The sequence below is a fragment of the Sorex fumeus genome, unplaced genomic scaffold, assembly GCF_029834395.1.
Source record: "Sorex fumeus unplaced genomic scaffold, SorFum_2.1 ptg000008l, whole genome shotgun sequence".
NCBI classification, from domain to species: Eukaryota; Metazoa; Chordata; class Mammalia; order Eulipotyphla; family Soricidae; genus Sorex; species Sorex fumeus.
In genome coordinates, this window is record NW_026606065.1 from 76,710,065 (window position 1) to 76,726,898 (window position 16,834).

A 16,834-nucleotide genomic window follows, 5' to 3' on the forward strand; every position below is an offset into this window, starting at 1 on the left:
CATGTAGCATTCTACATGGTCCCCCAAGCACCATCAGGAGTAATTCCTGAGTGCAGAGCCAGGAGTAACCCTGAGCACCACCGAGTGTGACCCAAAAAGCGAAAAAAAAAAATTCCACTTAATCTCTCCCAGGGCGAGGTTCTACACCAACCTTACCAAAAACCTGTATGGTTCCACCAAGGAATGCACCTCAATAAACTTCTCCTATTTCTTCACTTTACTCATTGCTATCCCTCCATCTGTGCCTGGTAAGTCTCTGACATATCATCCTTCATCTCATATCATCAAGCCCCACCAGTGGAGATCTCTAGGCACAGAGTCAGGATTAATCTCTGAGCATCCCCACGTATGTGGCCCAAACCCCCTCTCCTCTAAAAGAAAAACCATAAAATAAAAAAACACAGTCACCGAATTAAGAGAAGGCCATTGCCACCTTACTATGATATGGATTAATCTTATTACTCTTCTCTAATTTAGCCAGCCATAATAAGAGGGGAAAATATGTGTAGAATGTCACCAAGGAAAAGAAAGTTGTTGTCCTGCAGCACGAGATACTTTGTAGTGGGGACAGGTAGAGCGTTGCGTTGAGCGTTGAGAAGTCCTGAAACAGAATGGGAATGTGGGGCACCCAGAGGCAACAGGCAGGCTCCATAAGCCTCTAAAGCTAAGTGAAAATGGCATGAGGACCTAGGAAGCTACATAAACAGAAATACAGCAAAAATTGGAACTTATATATTTCTATTTGGATCAAGAACTAGCTACATATACTCAATGGTGGGGGGGCACTGCACTGACTAGTCTATGAATATGTCACAAGAAAAATTAATAATGCATTCAGAGCTCTCACGATTCCACACCTACTTACATTTCATAAAACAAAACAAAGAAGTAAAACAGGCTGCAGTCCCCTGAAACAGACTGGATTTGATACTCAGCTGCTCTTACAAAGCCCCCAAAGAAAAGTTCTGTGGTCAGATGACTCACCTGTTCCTTAAGACTGGATCACTCCAACAGATCTGCCTCCTTCCTTTTTGATGTCATTTGTATTATTCAGTTTTGCTTTGGTTTCTGGTTTTATAAATTGTTGGTTCCTGCAGATAATGACAAGTGGAGGAATGAAAGAAGTGCAGGATAGTAAACAAACAACCATGGCATGAATCAGCACACAACAAAGCTTCCCGAAGGCAAATGGTTGTGTTGTTTTTGTTATTGTTATTCTAGGCTTAGAAAATTGTAAGAAGTTACAAGGAATTCTTTCAAGTGCACTAGAACTACTTTAAAAATATAATTATAACTAAGGTGGTTCTTGGATAATAAAAGAGTCTCTTATTTCCAAAAAGAATTTGTAATCTCCTTTGAAGTATCCATGGATGTTTTTCACTTTCCTATAATTTACCTGGGATACAAAAACACAAGTGGGCATGAGGACCCAGATACATATCTAACCAGGAGCAAAAACAGAATAAATTAAGATAACATTACGAATTTAACAGCAGTCTGGGATGCAATCCTATTTCTGTCTGAATTTGTCTCTAACCGATGGAACCTTTCATTCTTCATAAATGATAAAATGAGTCACATCATGAATCATTAGAATTTAGTAAGTAAAACTACGGGATACAAAACTAACAAAATCATACACAAACAAGAATTCTTTGAAGAACAGGGAAAAGTATCTGATTCATACAGAATTAAAACTAGAAAAATAGTAATAAATTTAATCAAAGAGTTCAAAATATAGGTGGTATAAATAATGAGACATTGATTAAATAAAATAAGAAGACATATAAGTAAAAAGAAATTTTAAGCTATTCCTTGAATGACAATACTATAATGAATGTCTTACTATCCAAAATGATCTACAGTTTTCATGCAATCACTATCAAAATCCCAGAGACTTTTTTTTACAGGTAGGGAAAAACCATACTGAAATTATATGGAACTCTAAACAGTAAAAGGTCACGGTCCTCCTGTTGTTCATCAATTTGCTTGATCAGGGCCAGTAACTTCTCCATCATGAGACCTGTTGTTACTGTGTTTGGCATATCGAATACATCACGGGTAGCTTGCCAGGCTCTGCTGTGCAGGCGAGATACTCTCGGTAGCTTGCTGGGCTCTCCGAGAGGGGAAACAACAAAAGAAAATTTGAAAAAGACTTTTTCAGAGATGGAGAACTAACACCTCCTATTTTTTTTTTTTTTTGCTTTTTGGGTCACACCGGCGATGCACAAGGGTTCCTCCTGGCTCATGCACTCAGGAATCACTCCTGGCAGTTCGCAGGGGACCATATGGGATGCTGGGAATCGAACCTGGGTTAGCCGCATGCAAGGCAAACGCCCTATCCACTGCGCTATCGCTCCAGCCCCTCCTAATTTTTAAATTTAGTTTTACAGTAATCAAAATAGAATGGTGCTGGCATAAAGATGGATATACCGATCAATGGAATTAGCCTTATAAATACAAACAATGATTTTTTTTTTATTAGTGAAACACCATGAGGTACAGTTGTAGGCTTACAAATTTTTGTGCTTGGGTTTCAATTATACAATGATTGAGTACCCATCCCTCCACCAATGCCCATTCTCCACCACCAGTGATCCTAGTAGTCCTCCCACTCCCACACCCTGGCCTCACATGCGGGGGGAAAAGACATCTCAGAAAGAGAAAGGAACACCAAGTAAAGGGTGTTTGGAGGACTCGCTCAGGATGCGAGATGAGTACTGAAAGTAGACTATAGACCAAACATGATGGGCACTTGAAACCTCTATTGCAAACTACAATCAATGATTTTCAATGGGAGTACCTGGACTTACAGTGGAGGAAAGGGTGTCTCTTCAAAAATGTTGGGAAAACTAGGTATCCACATGCAAAAGAATTTCAAAAGATTGCTGTCTTACACTCCACATAAATATCAATTCAAAATGGATTCAGACATATGGGGCTGAGGAGACAGCTCAAAAGGCTAGAGTGAATGTCTGATGCCAAATGCACCATTCGCCTATCTAGTAGTACTGAGTGAGTCTGGTAGTCCCCAAGACAGCTAGGTCTGAACAGTACCACATAACGGGATGCCCAAGTACAAGTGGGCTGAGTACTCTAGGAGTGGTTCCCAGTCCCCTTGAGCACACAATTGAGAGCTACTCTCTAATTCTATACTTCCAGTAAAAGACTTAAGTAAACTGCATGTAAGACATGGAATACTACATGAAAACAGAGGTAAATCTCCTTAATATTGGTCTTGGCAACAATTTTCCAGATATTACATCAATAGGATAAGCAACAAAAACAAAAATTAACATCAGACAAAAGAGCAAAACAAAAGAATTAATCAGCAAAATAAAATGTACAGAATGGGAAAAATATGATCAGAGGATAAAATCAACAATGTATAAAGATTTCATATAAATAAGTAGCAAACATTTTTTTAGTCAATAGTCAGAAAACTTGAATGCACATTCCAACCTTCCTTCATGCAGACACACACTTACAAATAGTCAACAGATAAACAAAAAGGTGCTCAATGTCATCAACTATCATGGAAATGCAAATCAAAAACACAATGAAACAATTCTAGTTAGAACTGTTATCCCCCAAAAGACAAGAGACAAGTACAGAAGAGAGGTGAATAAAATGTAATTTTAATATTAAATTCAAGCATTACATCTTTCTATTTAATATTAATGCATACCAATATAAAATATAATATCACTCAGCCATAAAAAGAAAAAAATTCTGACTTTTGTGACAACAGAGATGAACCTGAGGGCATAATGCTAAATGACATAAGTAAGACAGGGGAAGATAAGTTCTGTATGTTCTCATTCATACATGTAGCCTAAACAGGTTGATGCATAGAAATGGAGAGTGAAATAGTGGCTTTCACCAGAGCACGGAGATGGGAAATGGGGAAAAGTTATTCAAAAGGTAAAATCTTCTAATTTTATTATGAATAAATCTGGATATCTAGTGGTGACTCTAATTAACAATGTCATATAATATGCTAGAAGTTGTTAAGAGAGTCAATCAGAAATGTTATCACCACACAAATGAAAATGACAGTTACGGGAATGAAGAGAGGCTGAACTTGTATGCTTGCACTAATCATTTTACAAGAGATGTATGTATCAAATCATCAGGTTGTATGACTAAACAAATTTATATGTCAAGTACAGCTTAATAAAACCTGGGGGAAAGACATATGTCTATGGAGTACAATGTACAAAATAATTAGACCTCCGTTATTTTCATCAAGTATGTACAAATAGTTTAGATCTCTAGTACCAAATGAAACCAATGCTCCAAGACTGTGCAACCACCACCAGGACACAGAGGCAGGCTACAAAGCCAAGAATCAAACCTGGTTTTTAGACTCCCAACTTCATGAACTTCTTGTTAAACACAGTAACATTTTCAAAACAGGGCAAATTGTAGCTGAGACAAGTAAGACTTGAAAGTACAATGTAGCCGCACAATAACAAAATATCATACCTGTATTTTTAACATGTCTTTCTACCAGAGGACTTACACTCAGTGATATATATCACCACCCACACAGAGTTATTTTGAAATAGTAACCTCTAAAATGAACCTAGAATGACTGTGGAACCTGGTAACATTCCAAAAGTTTTATAAAAAGACATTAGAATCAAGCACAGCAACTACGGATGAGAAGTGCTACTATTACAATACTGTCTTTGCATTCCTAATAACCACACAAAATATATGTGTGCTTAGCCATTGGTGTGCTCAACACTTGTTTTTTTTTTTTGCTTTGTATCTAAATTTTCCAATTTCCTAGTACTCTACAACACTTCCTCATATTATATGTAAAGTACTCTACTTGAATATGTTGACTTCACTAATTAGTCTATAAATACTTGACTTTTATCCACTGCTTTGGTAAGGGAGATAATTGCTGAGGAAAGGCCAAAGCATTTATGGTCAATCAGATGATGAGGCAGGGAATGCGGTCTTTCAGTGGAGTGAAATATAAAACATTGTGTGGCAAGGCAGAAGCTATTAGCAGGATCAATATTTCTCCTAGTACGTTATTAAATTATTGTATCAAAGTTCCAGCTCAGGGTGGAGGAAACCTCTGTTTGCCAACGGGTTCGCTCCCAAATTGTATAGGAAAATACAAAGACTTAATTGGTGTACAAAGAAAATGACAAGCTATGAAACCAGTCACAAATTCTGGAAATGTTAAAAGAGTTCTTGAATCATCAGTGCAGGAAGAGAAGCAGAAAGACAAAGAACATTGCTGCTCTCTGGGCTGCACATTTATAATTTGCAACTGGTAAATATGTATGAATCTGCCCCGCTGCAGCGAGGGATGACATACTGCTTCACAGAGATAGCACAGAGAAGAGAAATCAAAGTGGAGGAAGGTTCCGCAGTTATCATCTACCTCCTCCTCCATTTAACCGGTTTTAATCTTCTCAAATCTTCCCTTACTTAAAATATTCTCCCTTGGTGATGGTCTTAGAAAATGAAAAGTACTTTGATGCCAACGGACATCCAAAACATGGTAAAAAGTGTCCCAAAGTGAGCTCTCACTGTATCGAGAGACCTAAATTAGAGTATCTTTTCCTAAATCTTTAACCTCTCTAATTCTGTGATGTCTCCGGGAAAACAATCAAGCAATAAAAAGTTACACTTAGTTTTCCAACTGTTATAACTTGATATATTATGGATTTTTAAAAATATGTAGCAAAGAGTGTTTTGCAGTGATAAATAAAGAGATCATTAAGCTTTCCATTACTATCACTAAATCTTCCTATTAACAGAAATGATGGTGAATACAGACACCTATATTGGTTTGACTCTACTGCAATGTTAATTATAGATATGATGTTTACTTAAAAACACTGTACTTTTTGTGGGCTCAAATTACCTAAACTCTTTAAAACCTTCACAGCAACTTATAGCTGACACTAAAATGTCATTTCAGGAGACTTAATAATAAAGGGTGGGCAAAGCAGCAACTAACGTAGGCAAGACTTTTACCACCAAAAAAATGTTTATTTATTCTTATTCTTATTATTTATTTATTACTTTTTTGCTTTTTTGGGATCATACCTGGCACTGGCAGCTTGCTTGCCTGGCAATGCTTGACTGGAGCGATAGCACAGCGGTAGGGCTTCGCCTTGCACGCAGCCAACATGGCAGACCCGAGTTCTATTCCTCTGCCCCTCTCAGAGAGCCCGGCAAGCCAGTGAGAGTATCTCACCTGCATGGCAGAGCCTGGCAACCTACCCGGGACTTATTCGATATGCCAAACACAGTAACAACAAAGTATCCAATGGAGTTGTTACTGGGCCGCTTGAGCAAATCAATGAACAACACGGGAGGACAGTGACAGTGACCTGGCAATACATAGGGGTTACTCCTGGCTCTGCACTCAGGAGTTACTCCTGGCGGTGCTCAGGGGACCATAAGGGATGCTGGGAATCGAACCCAGGTCAGTCACATGCAAGGCAAACACCCTACCCACTATGCTATTTCTCCAGCCCCCTTATTATTTAACTTAACATTTAGGAATATGCCTAATGGTAATTAAAGAAAATGTTTAGATTTAAGGAGAATGTCCACCCTCAAATAGTTTGATAATCAAAGCATACAATGCTTTAAACTTAAATAGCAATAACAAGAGTAAGGTTAGAACGCAAAACCCAGTGAATTGAGATCAGCCCTCTCTGAGACAATTGGTGGTGAGAAGCTATCACTGGCGGAGGGTGTTGAAACACTGGTTGCATAAAACCCTATCATTAACAGTATTGTAACAAGCTGGTTTGGGGGTTGCTAGGAGAAAGGGAAAATATCCAGAACTAGATAGGATTTGAGAAGGTGGTAAAGATAACGATGATTGTCCCAGTCAGTGGGCAGAGAGGACTAGGAGGTGAGAGCACAGCAAAAGGAATCCACAATGTAGGTCAGAAAGGGCCGGGGATAGCCTGTGCATACCAAGCAAATGTGGGTAGTTATCAAGCAAGAGTGGGCAGTGGCAGGATTTCATGGGCCTGGAGGAGGAAGCATTTTTTTCCCGGATTTTTTTTTCTTTTTATTAGTGAAACACCATGAAGTACAGTTGTAGATTTACAATTTTTTGTGCTTGGGTTTCGATTATACAATGATCAAATACCCATCCCATTTTTTAAGGAGGAAGCATTTTTACTTAAAGTGGAAGAAGGCGCTGGAGTGATAGTAAGAGGGCTGGGTATTTGCCTTGCACATGGCCTGCCTCAATTTGATCTATGGCTTCCCATATGGTCCCACGAGCCCACCAGGAGTGATTCCTAAGAGCTGAACCAGGAGAAAGCCCTGAGCACTGTCCGGTTTGCCCAGGAAAAAAAGTGAGAGAAGAAACTGAGAGTCAGGAGACTACTCAAGACATTACCAAACCCTGGAGCACTGGCAGGCAGGAATGATACCAGAAGGCTATGCGTTAGACGACAGGAAAGTGTTATTTCTGCTCAGGAGTGGATAGATGCTATCAAGAAGTCAGAGGCCATCGGGACGCCTAACTCTTGCTGAAGGTGGGCTTTAAAAGACTCAGAACCAAGCCACACTGACAGGATAGGAGCACTCAGAAGATAGTTCTAGTTATTAGTGTCAACACAGGAGTGGAAATGGGCATCTGAGAAAAGACCTCCTGATGTGTGGGAGGCCATCCAAGCTGGAAGGGGCAAAGATGCCAATGGCCAGAAGCCCTGAACCTCAGACCAATCTGACTCTGGACAGAATCCTTCAAGGTGGTGGCACTCATTCAGGCTATATACAGACATGGGAACATTCTAGAGGGGCCATGCTCAAGGAATCATTCAGAGTGATGGTCAGGGTCAGGAAGAGAAAAAGAACCCCCTGCTTCAACCATCTAGGTCAACGGGCCACAGGAATGACTGCTCAAGTGTCCGAACCCTGCTGAGTTTCCAGCAGCTGAAGGAGGCAGGCTGAAATCCTAAGGTTCATTTTCAGCTATAAATCAGGATAAACAAAAGAAAAGCAGGAAGGGTGAGACACAAGAGGCAGGGGGCTATGCTGGCTAGGAGGGTCATATTGATGTGGTCTGTGCTGTTTATTAGAACTGGTACACTGCCACGGAGCCAGGCACATTTCTTACCCTGGGAAGACTAAGCAAACCCATACCAGGAGTCCCATTGTGGGAACCTGAATAAAAAGGAGAGTTGGGGCATTGATGGGGCCGTGACAGGTTGGAGGGATCATTCATGAGTATTGCACCACAAGCCAGTGCTACCAACATGGTGGTGTGTGCTTCCTGGATGCCTTCTGGGAGCTAAAATACCAACACAGAGCTGTGTCGTCAAGTGGGCTGCCATGGGTGCTTCTGGAAGAACTCAGAAGGATTCTGCTAGGCTGTTCGTTGGCCACTGCCCTCTTGTGCTTTGTAGGTACCTTTCTTTGTAGTATCAGTTCTTCAGCACAAAGGCTAACAGTCGTTGCTGGTGACTGACCTTGGATGGTGGAAAAAACTTTTTCTGTCTCCAGGGTGAACGATTCCCTTGGGTGTCCTTGTTCAAGCAGCAGTTAATTGGAAAACAATTAGCTGGCTTCTCACTTCCTTGAGGCTTGGCATAGCTGGCTGGGTTATCAGGGTAGACCAAAAGTCCTGCCCTAAACTGAAGGAGCCAGAACGCTGCTAGAAGGGCTCTGGGTTTTGCATTTCTCTCACCAGTCACAGGGAATTGGTCACTAATGTGCCTTAGCTGTTCTGGCAGGCTTGACTTTATTTTTGCCTATGCCTATGACAAGGAAACACTTCCACTTTTCAACACTAAATAGGTCAGACAATTCATTATTTTTCCATACTTATTTCCTGTACTCTTCTAGGTAAAGGGCAAATAGATCATTACAGTGAATCATAGATGGGAGATTTGTTTTCAGAGTAGATTTTTAACATTAAATGCTAGAGGTCCAAGGATGTAGCTTACTGGTGGAATTCAGGCTCTGCATAAAGTTCAATAAAGCCTTGAGTCCAATCCCCATGATCATTAAAAAATAAAAGAAAGAAGAAAACGACTAGATATTTAATAAAACATTTGCCTTTCCTTTACCAGCTGGCCTTCTAATGAGTATCTGATCTTTCCATTCAATCATTTATTTCTCTATCCTTTAATTACACCTTGACCCATTAAAAAGCAACAAGAGAAAAACTCTTCTCTTTTTTTCCCCAGCATCCCTATCTCTTGTTCCTCTTCTCTACAAAATGTTTAGCTTCCAGAATAAAACAAAACAAACAAAAGAAACTGCCACAAATAGGGTAAAATTATGTTACTATGAGAGATACTTTCTCAGTTCATTGCAGGACTCACTCAGCTAAATCTGAAAAACACACATCTGGCCTGCTGGCAAGCCTCGGTAGAATGCAGCTGTGCTTGCACAAAGACACACAAAGATGCAGGGCTGTGCATGAGAGCTGGACATGGCCAATGCCCTTGGACTCCTGAAATATGCAAGGGTCACAGGCCACAAAAACAGCCCCTCCAAACACTTGCTCTCTTAACTGGCTATTTTCATAGTTTGGGCAATGAGTTTGTTTTTTTTCATAGTTTGGGCAATGAGATTGTTTTTTTTTTTTCATTTTCAGTACTTTGTTACTAAAACTATTTCCTTTTTCAGTTTCTTATAAACAGCACTAGAATCCAGTATTATGTGCAGTCTTATTTTCTACAAGATGTACAAGAAAACACAGGAGTCAATGGCACCAAAAACTAAATCCATGGACCCCGAAGCTCACGGCAGCTTTTGCAGATTTAGACATTGCTGGTTCTTAGGCAATTGACTCAACTTCTGTAAATCCTTGCCGTTTTTGTCTTGTTTTGATTTGTCTGGGGCCACATCCAACAATGCTTAGAACTTATCCCAGCCTCCATACTTAGGGATCACTCCTGGAGGAGGAAGGAGCATAAATGGGGTACCAAGGATCAAGCCCAGATTAGCCTAGTGCAAGATAAGTGCCCTTCCCACTCTACTATTTCTCATTCCCCCAAAATCCTTGCTTCTTAAACTGTGGCTCACGACTTCATTTGGGGGATGCTTAACTAAATGTATCACAAGGATTGTTAAACTTTATTTTTTTAATGGGCTTGAGTGATAGATAGCACAGCAGGTAGGGCGTTTGCCTTGCATGCGGCCAACCCAGGTTCGATACTTCCATCCCTCTCAGAGAGCCCAGCAAGCTATCGAGAGTATCCCACCCACACAGCAGAGCCTGGCAAGCTCCCTGTGGCATATTCCATATGCCAAAAATAGTAACAACAAGTCTCACAATGGAGCTCACTCAAGCAAATCAATGAACAATGGGAGGACAGTGCTACAGTGATTGTTTTAAAATAATTTTTATAATTTATAAATTATGAGTCAATATTTGATCTATATGCTTATTTTATTCATTTATATATCCAGGGTTTCATAAAAATTTGGGGGGCAAAAGGAATTATGAATAGTAAAAAAGCTGAAGAAGCACTGATGTAAAGGAATGCTTGTATATATGAACATTTGCTGTTGTTTCGGAAATACATATATATTTACATATATGTAAATAATTTTACATAATAACCATCCAAACAAGGATCATAATTGAAAAAATAGAAGAGAATGAGTCAGAAAGGAGTTAAGCAATATGTACTGTATTTATAATTTATAAAAAGAAAAACACCTTAACTTCTAAGAAAAATCATAACATGCCAAAAGTATGAACTACAAGAGTAAAAAATTTTTTGGTTTTTGGTAACTTTTCAAAAATACTGAAACACTCCTCTTTACTAAGTCCCCTAAATGTACTCTAGGAGTTTTCTTTAAAAGCAACGTGGATGATTACAGTGAAGGTTTCAACTGGTTCTGGTGATACTAAGTAGAAAATATAAGCTTTTCCCTCACCATCTGTTACAGTTTCTGGAGATAATAACCATAAATGTCTCCATTGTAGTTCTTGGTAAAAAAAGCATACATGCTTTACATTTGCCATACTTGCTGGCATACACTTAATACTATTTAGAAACATCTATTTCATTAAGATATGCTCATCTATCTAGAAAATTCCCATTCAGAGAAGGGCATGCTCTTTTTGATTGGCCAAGCAGCAGGATCAGGTCAAAATAATAACTTACCCCATTGTTTACTTTCAAGTTTTAACTATTATTAAAGAAGATGCAATATGCTTTTCAAATAGACAATTTTCCAAAGTTTCCAAAACTGTACAATTGTTAGTCAAAGCACATTAACTTATCTGAAATGTTTTCTTCCATTGCCAATAAAGTTTGTTGTTGTTTTAATTTGGTGAATTGACCATTGCTATTCTTCAATTATTTTGTTCTACTTGCTTATGAGTTTTTATTGCTTGACACATGGAAGCCCCTTAGTTAGCCATGTATTAGCTCAGGGAGTTAGCCCATTTTCAATTGTATTGCAAACTTTCTTTCTTTCTTTCTTTCTTTCTTTCTTTCTTTCTTCTTTTTTTGTCTGTTGAATTTGCTGCTTTTGTTTGGAGGAATTAGGAAGAGATTTTTTTATAAAAACATATTTTAAGCACATTAATAACTATAAGAAATGAGTGGGATGTTCCAGCCATTCCTTTCTCATGTTCAGGTGTTCAAGTAACAAGGTCTCAGAGGTGGACGCCCCCTACAAAGTTTCACAGTCCCAGAAGGCCTCTGTGACATGTTCACTCTCCCATGGCAGTCTGAACATTTCAGAATCCTGACCCCAAAGTCCCTGCTTTTTCTGTTTGTTTTTTTAATTTAATTTTTATTAGTGAAACACTATGGGGTACAGTTGTAAACTTGCAAACTTTCATGCTTGGGTTTCAGTTATACAATGATAGAGTACCCATTCCTCCACCAGTGCCCTGCTTCTTAAGTGAATCTGAGAGCAGCAAACAATATATATTTACTCTTATTTGGTTCTCTTCCTTCCCTATCAATTCTGAGAGAAATTAGGAACCGAACAAAGTGACATCAAAAGGCAGATACAGGAAAGCATCGCATTGGTCTGATAAATGTAACTAATTTAAGCATTTGTCTTGTTTTTAAAACTTTTATGGTAGGGGAGTGGAGGCACTAAATTAGTGCTTAGGGCCCGGGGCCACTCCCCAACCTACTTCGTCTGGCTGAGTAGGCCGAACATCTGGATCAGGGTTCATGGCCAGTAGGTCAGGCTTTATGGTCCGCAGTGCGGTGCTGCTGGGACAGAGCATTTTCCACTTACACCTTCATACTGACAGACCTTATGTTCAGAGGTTTTGCATTCTATCCCTTATGTCTCCATTAATGTATGTTCTTTTTTTTTCTTTTTGCTCTTTGGGTCACACCTGGCGATGCTCAGGGGTTGGTTACTCCTGGCTTTGCACGCAGGAATCACTCCTGGTGATGCTCAGGGGACCATATGGGATGTTGAGAATTGAACCCGGGTCAACAGCATGCAAGGAAAATGCCCAACCCGCTGTGCTATCGCTCCAGCACCTAATGTATGTTCTTGAGGGTGTACTCTATGCAGGGTAATCTGGCACACCGTGAGCTCAGCAAATGAGAGGACACAAGTCCACCAACAAACTGTTGCCCACGACTGCAAGACGCAATTTCTGACCATTGCTACCATCCTCCACATGCCATACCCGCACCTTGATGATTATCTGTTTCCTAGAACCAGTTTACCTCCTGGAGCTCAGACTGCTTGTGCATTTGAAACAGAAAAGTATGAAGTTGTTAGGTATAAGTATTGGGTATTATTGTTTAAATTGCGTCATAAAACAACTGTGAGGTAAAAAGAGTAACTGTTTAGCATAGTGCTTAGTACTTGGGAAGCTTTAAATACTTAAAACTCTGGAGCAGTAACAATAATTAGTAGCACTGTTGCACTGTCCTCCCATTGTTCATCGATTTGCTCAAGCGGGCACCAGTAACATCTCCATTGTGAGACTTGTTTTATTAATATAGACAGCCATATAAATAAATTAGAGTAAAATCACGCCCAACATATTTCATTTAAGTATTATGGGGTCCCAGAAAAGACAGCCCAAAAGGAACACTCAAGAAATCTTGCAAGGAATGGGCAGGGCTTGAGTAGGAAACAGAAGAAAAGCAAAGATAAAGGTGCATATTCCAAAATCGCAAAATAAACTTAAAAAAACTTATTTTAAATATAAATCCCTTCTCATTACCTTAGGGACAATGAGTAAACTAATGTGAGTGCAATAGAAGGCTGTGTTTGGACAAAAGTGTAGCTTGCCAAGATATTAACTCCCAAGTGACTCAAAATTGTTATTTAAGAAAAATGTTTACTTATTCTTTGCACTCAATAAACAAATGGAATCAGCTGTTATCACAGAACAAGAGCTAATCTGTAACTTAAGAAAGGGAATCTATGCTTCAAAAGTTTTATCCTGAAGGCCATATTTGAAATTAAGCAAAACAAAACACCTGTTTCAGGGAAATGCTCACAATATCAGAGAAAGGAAAACCAACTTTCCACATTGCCTTCTGCAGCTCCTAAGGATAAATTGGGAAAGCTGATAAGAAATTATGTCATCCATGTATTTTTTTTGGGGGGGGCAGGGCACACACAGCAGTTCTCAGTGGTTATTCTTGGCTCTGCTCTCAGGAATTACTTCTGGTGATGTCCTACTTTCTGTAATATCTCTCCGACCCCACCATCATCCACCTTATCCTTTTCCATTCATTTGTTCATTCTATGAACAAATTTATTAATACCTATGACTAGGGCCTGCTTTCAAGAGAAAAGTCATAATCGCGAACAAAAAGAAGCTCTTTGTGACTATGCTTTGTAGGGAGGGGATAAGTGAAGGAAACAGAGCATGTCAGTGAGTGTTTTAATCCATTCCTGCACAACTATGGCATAAATGATTTAGAGTAGGAACAAGTTCTACTTTCAGTCTCCTTATTTTGTCTGTGAACTTTCAAATAAGCATTTTAGACAAAATAAGAAATTCCCAGGGTAAGTGACCTACAAAAACCAAGACTGGGAAACTATGGCTAGGTTTGATTGTCAAGTAGGCTGGTTTTGTGGCCCAGCATGTGGTAGATCCTAGATAATGACTAATGTGCTTTGGAAAAGAAGGCATAGGCAACTTTTAGGGGCTGGAGAGCCCTGGAATGTCCATTAGGCCTAGTTCTTCCTCTTCTTAAGTTAGTGCCTCTGTCTTGCTACTGATTCTCTGTCTAGTTGATCTCAGGGTGGGAGGGTGGTACCGAAATCTACTGCTACTATTATGCTATTGTCAGCCTTTTCCCTTACGCCTTATATTACCTGCATCACATATCTTGAAGCATTCTCATTTGGCTGGTATGTGCTGAAGAGCATTAACTCTTCAGAAATCTTCCCCTTGCTTACAGAATAACAACCATCAATATTTACTCTCATTTTTTTCTTTGGAGTAATTTCATCTGATATAACTGTGCCAGTCCAGTAAAATTGTTCCAGTCTTTTTAACTCTACTGTTTGCCTATATGATGGTTTTACGAGCCTTTTATTTTGAACCTGTTTTCATCATGATGGTTCAGATTTGTTTTTTAAAATTTTCTGATCTACCCAGTCACTTTTTGTCTTTTGATTAGTGAGTGCAGGCCAATTCCATTAAATTATTTTTAAAAAGTTATTCATTACAATTTTATGTGGATTTGTATGTCAGGATAAACTTTATGTGGACATTTTATTTTTTCGTCGATTGCCTCGAGCAGGCCCCAGTAACGTATCTTTCATCCTAACCCTGAGATTATATTCAAGGCTCTTTAGGAGAATGAGACCCATCATTGTTACTGGTATTTGGCATATTTGGTACGGCACGGGGAGTTTGCCAGACTCTGCCCTGAGGGCAGGCTACATTCGATAGCCTGCAAGTTTGTCCAAAGTAGGAATGAGATAATAAGATGTCATAAAAAGATGTCCTGATAAGATGTCGCGTGGCTACGAATGTGGTCGCACGGTTCCGGGAGCTGGATTTTATAGTCTCTGAGTCTTGGCCTTTGATGGGATTACACGGCGCCAGGGGGCCAGGTGGTGGGTGTGACCCCGCCTACTGGAATTTGGAGGATCTGGGTGGAGGATGCTCGACTCCAATCCGAGTAGGCTTGGAGATCTCGGCCCCGGAACTGGCGTGGCTTTGTCCCTCTGCCAGTACCTTCATGTGTGCGGAGAGTGGTCTCAGCATGGTGGTGGCTGAGGACATTTTATTTACCTTCATAAAATATCCTCCAGTGTATCTTGTGTCACTGGTTTCAAGTCCAAAAACTTTTTAGTTGCTCTCTGTCAATGAAGGGTTGTTTCACTCTGTCAAAGTTGAAAGGTAACCTAGTCTGTTTGGATTCAAAATTCATTTACTATGACAGCAATATCATTTCATTTCCTCCTTGCTCTTGGATTTCATTTGAAATTTAAGAGACTACTTTGTATGTGATATTTTGCTATGCTCTATTATGATAGAGGATTATGGCTCTATCTTTGGCTATCTTGCCATTTTAATTATTATATGTATCAGTAATTTTCTGTTCAGGTTGAATCTGCTTGGGACTTTTGAGCTTCTTGTATGTAAGTATATGAAGTAATCCTCAATTTGCGGAGAATTTTGGCTTTAATTTCTTATTACCTATAGATCTCTGATGTTTCCGTCATTGTGGTTTTTTTTTTACAGTTGTTCTTTGCTTTATAATTCCTTTTTAAAATTGTCTTCAAGCATACTGATGTGTTCCCCTGCTTCTATAAATTGGCTGTTTGTTTCCACTATTGTGCTTTTTAGTACTTTTACTATGTTCATCAGTGCAGTGACTTCTGATTGAAGTTAATATACCCTTTCTCTCATTGTTAAAGCTCTAGTCAACTCTTTTATCTTTCTCTCTTTATTTCTTTCTCAGTTTAGGTTAGCCATTGTGATCTAAAATTCTACCTCAGGGAGTATTGAAAGCTTTTGTGTGCTTGGATGGAGCCATTCCCAGATCTGTGACATCATCTGGTACTGGAGAGTCCCTATGTTTGTTTCCCAACTACGTATAATGTGAGTTAGCAGGAATACTTTGGTTTGTCTGGGGATGCAACTCTAGGTGCCTTCATCCTGGGGCCTGAGGGAAGATCTGATTTGGTTCATGTGCATCTGTGTTTGTAGGTCTGGGGGGCAGGGGTTGGGCTGACTTACAGGCCCCTCCCTGATATTGGCTTATTTACAATTGCCATGCTTATAATATTATTAAAATAACATGTGACTGGTGGTAATTGAGAATTGGAAATTTACAAAAAGTCTGTTTTCCTAAGTAGAATTTAAACCAAATGTTTTTACTGCTATAATTAGACACCTTTATACAAACAAATTTAAGTTGCTCTGGAGATGCTAATATTTACACTTTTCCCCATTTGTTATTGTCAGCATGAATTAATGGGTCAGACTATATTTAACAATAGATTTCCTCATTTTTTAAAAGATCTAATACCAAATTTCTTATGACATCTTGTTACTGTCTTGTAAAAAATGGTTTCCCTACAACTAGTGGGGACAAAACTCAATGACCAGAACCACAAATTCTAGACATTTCAAGCATTTTAGGGATATTATTTTAGGGCAAAATATCAATACATAGGTCAAATAATTGCATGCCTGTTACAGCAATGACTTTGATGCTAATACATAAATCCAAAATGAATAAATGTATTATGTGCTTAGAATGTGTATGTTGCTGTTCTTAATGGCAATATCATATCTGTCTTCTGTTAGAATGTATTCTTGTTGTTAAAGTACTCCTATCTGAATCAGAACAAGAAATACATTTCCAAAGAAGAAACACTGGTTATTGGGGGAATGAACTAATATTTCTTA

The 16,834-nt window shown here is 39.2% G+C and overlaps 1 protein-coding gene across 2 annotated transcripts in view; it reads right to left on the reverse strand.

The window, feature by feature from the left end:
• The window catches only part of ENOX1 (ecto-NOX disulfide-thiol exchanger 1), a 470,609-nt gene that overhangs the window by 404,924 nt on the left and 48,851 nt on the right, over window positions 1–16,834 (reverse strand). For both annotated transcript variants that reach the window (XM_056109825.1, XM_056109824.1), the window contains exon 2: window positions 985–1,091. The gene's annotated coding sequence lies outside the window, so the exon portion shown is untranslated. The remainder of the gene's footprint in view (window positions 1–984; window positions 1,092–16,834) is intronic.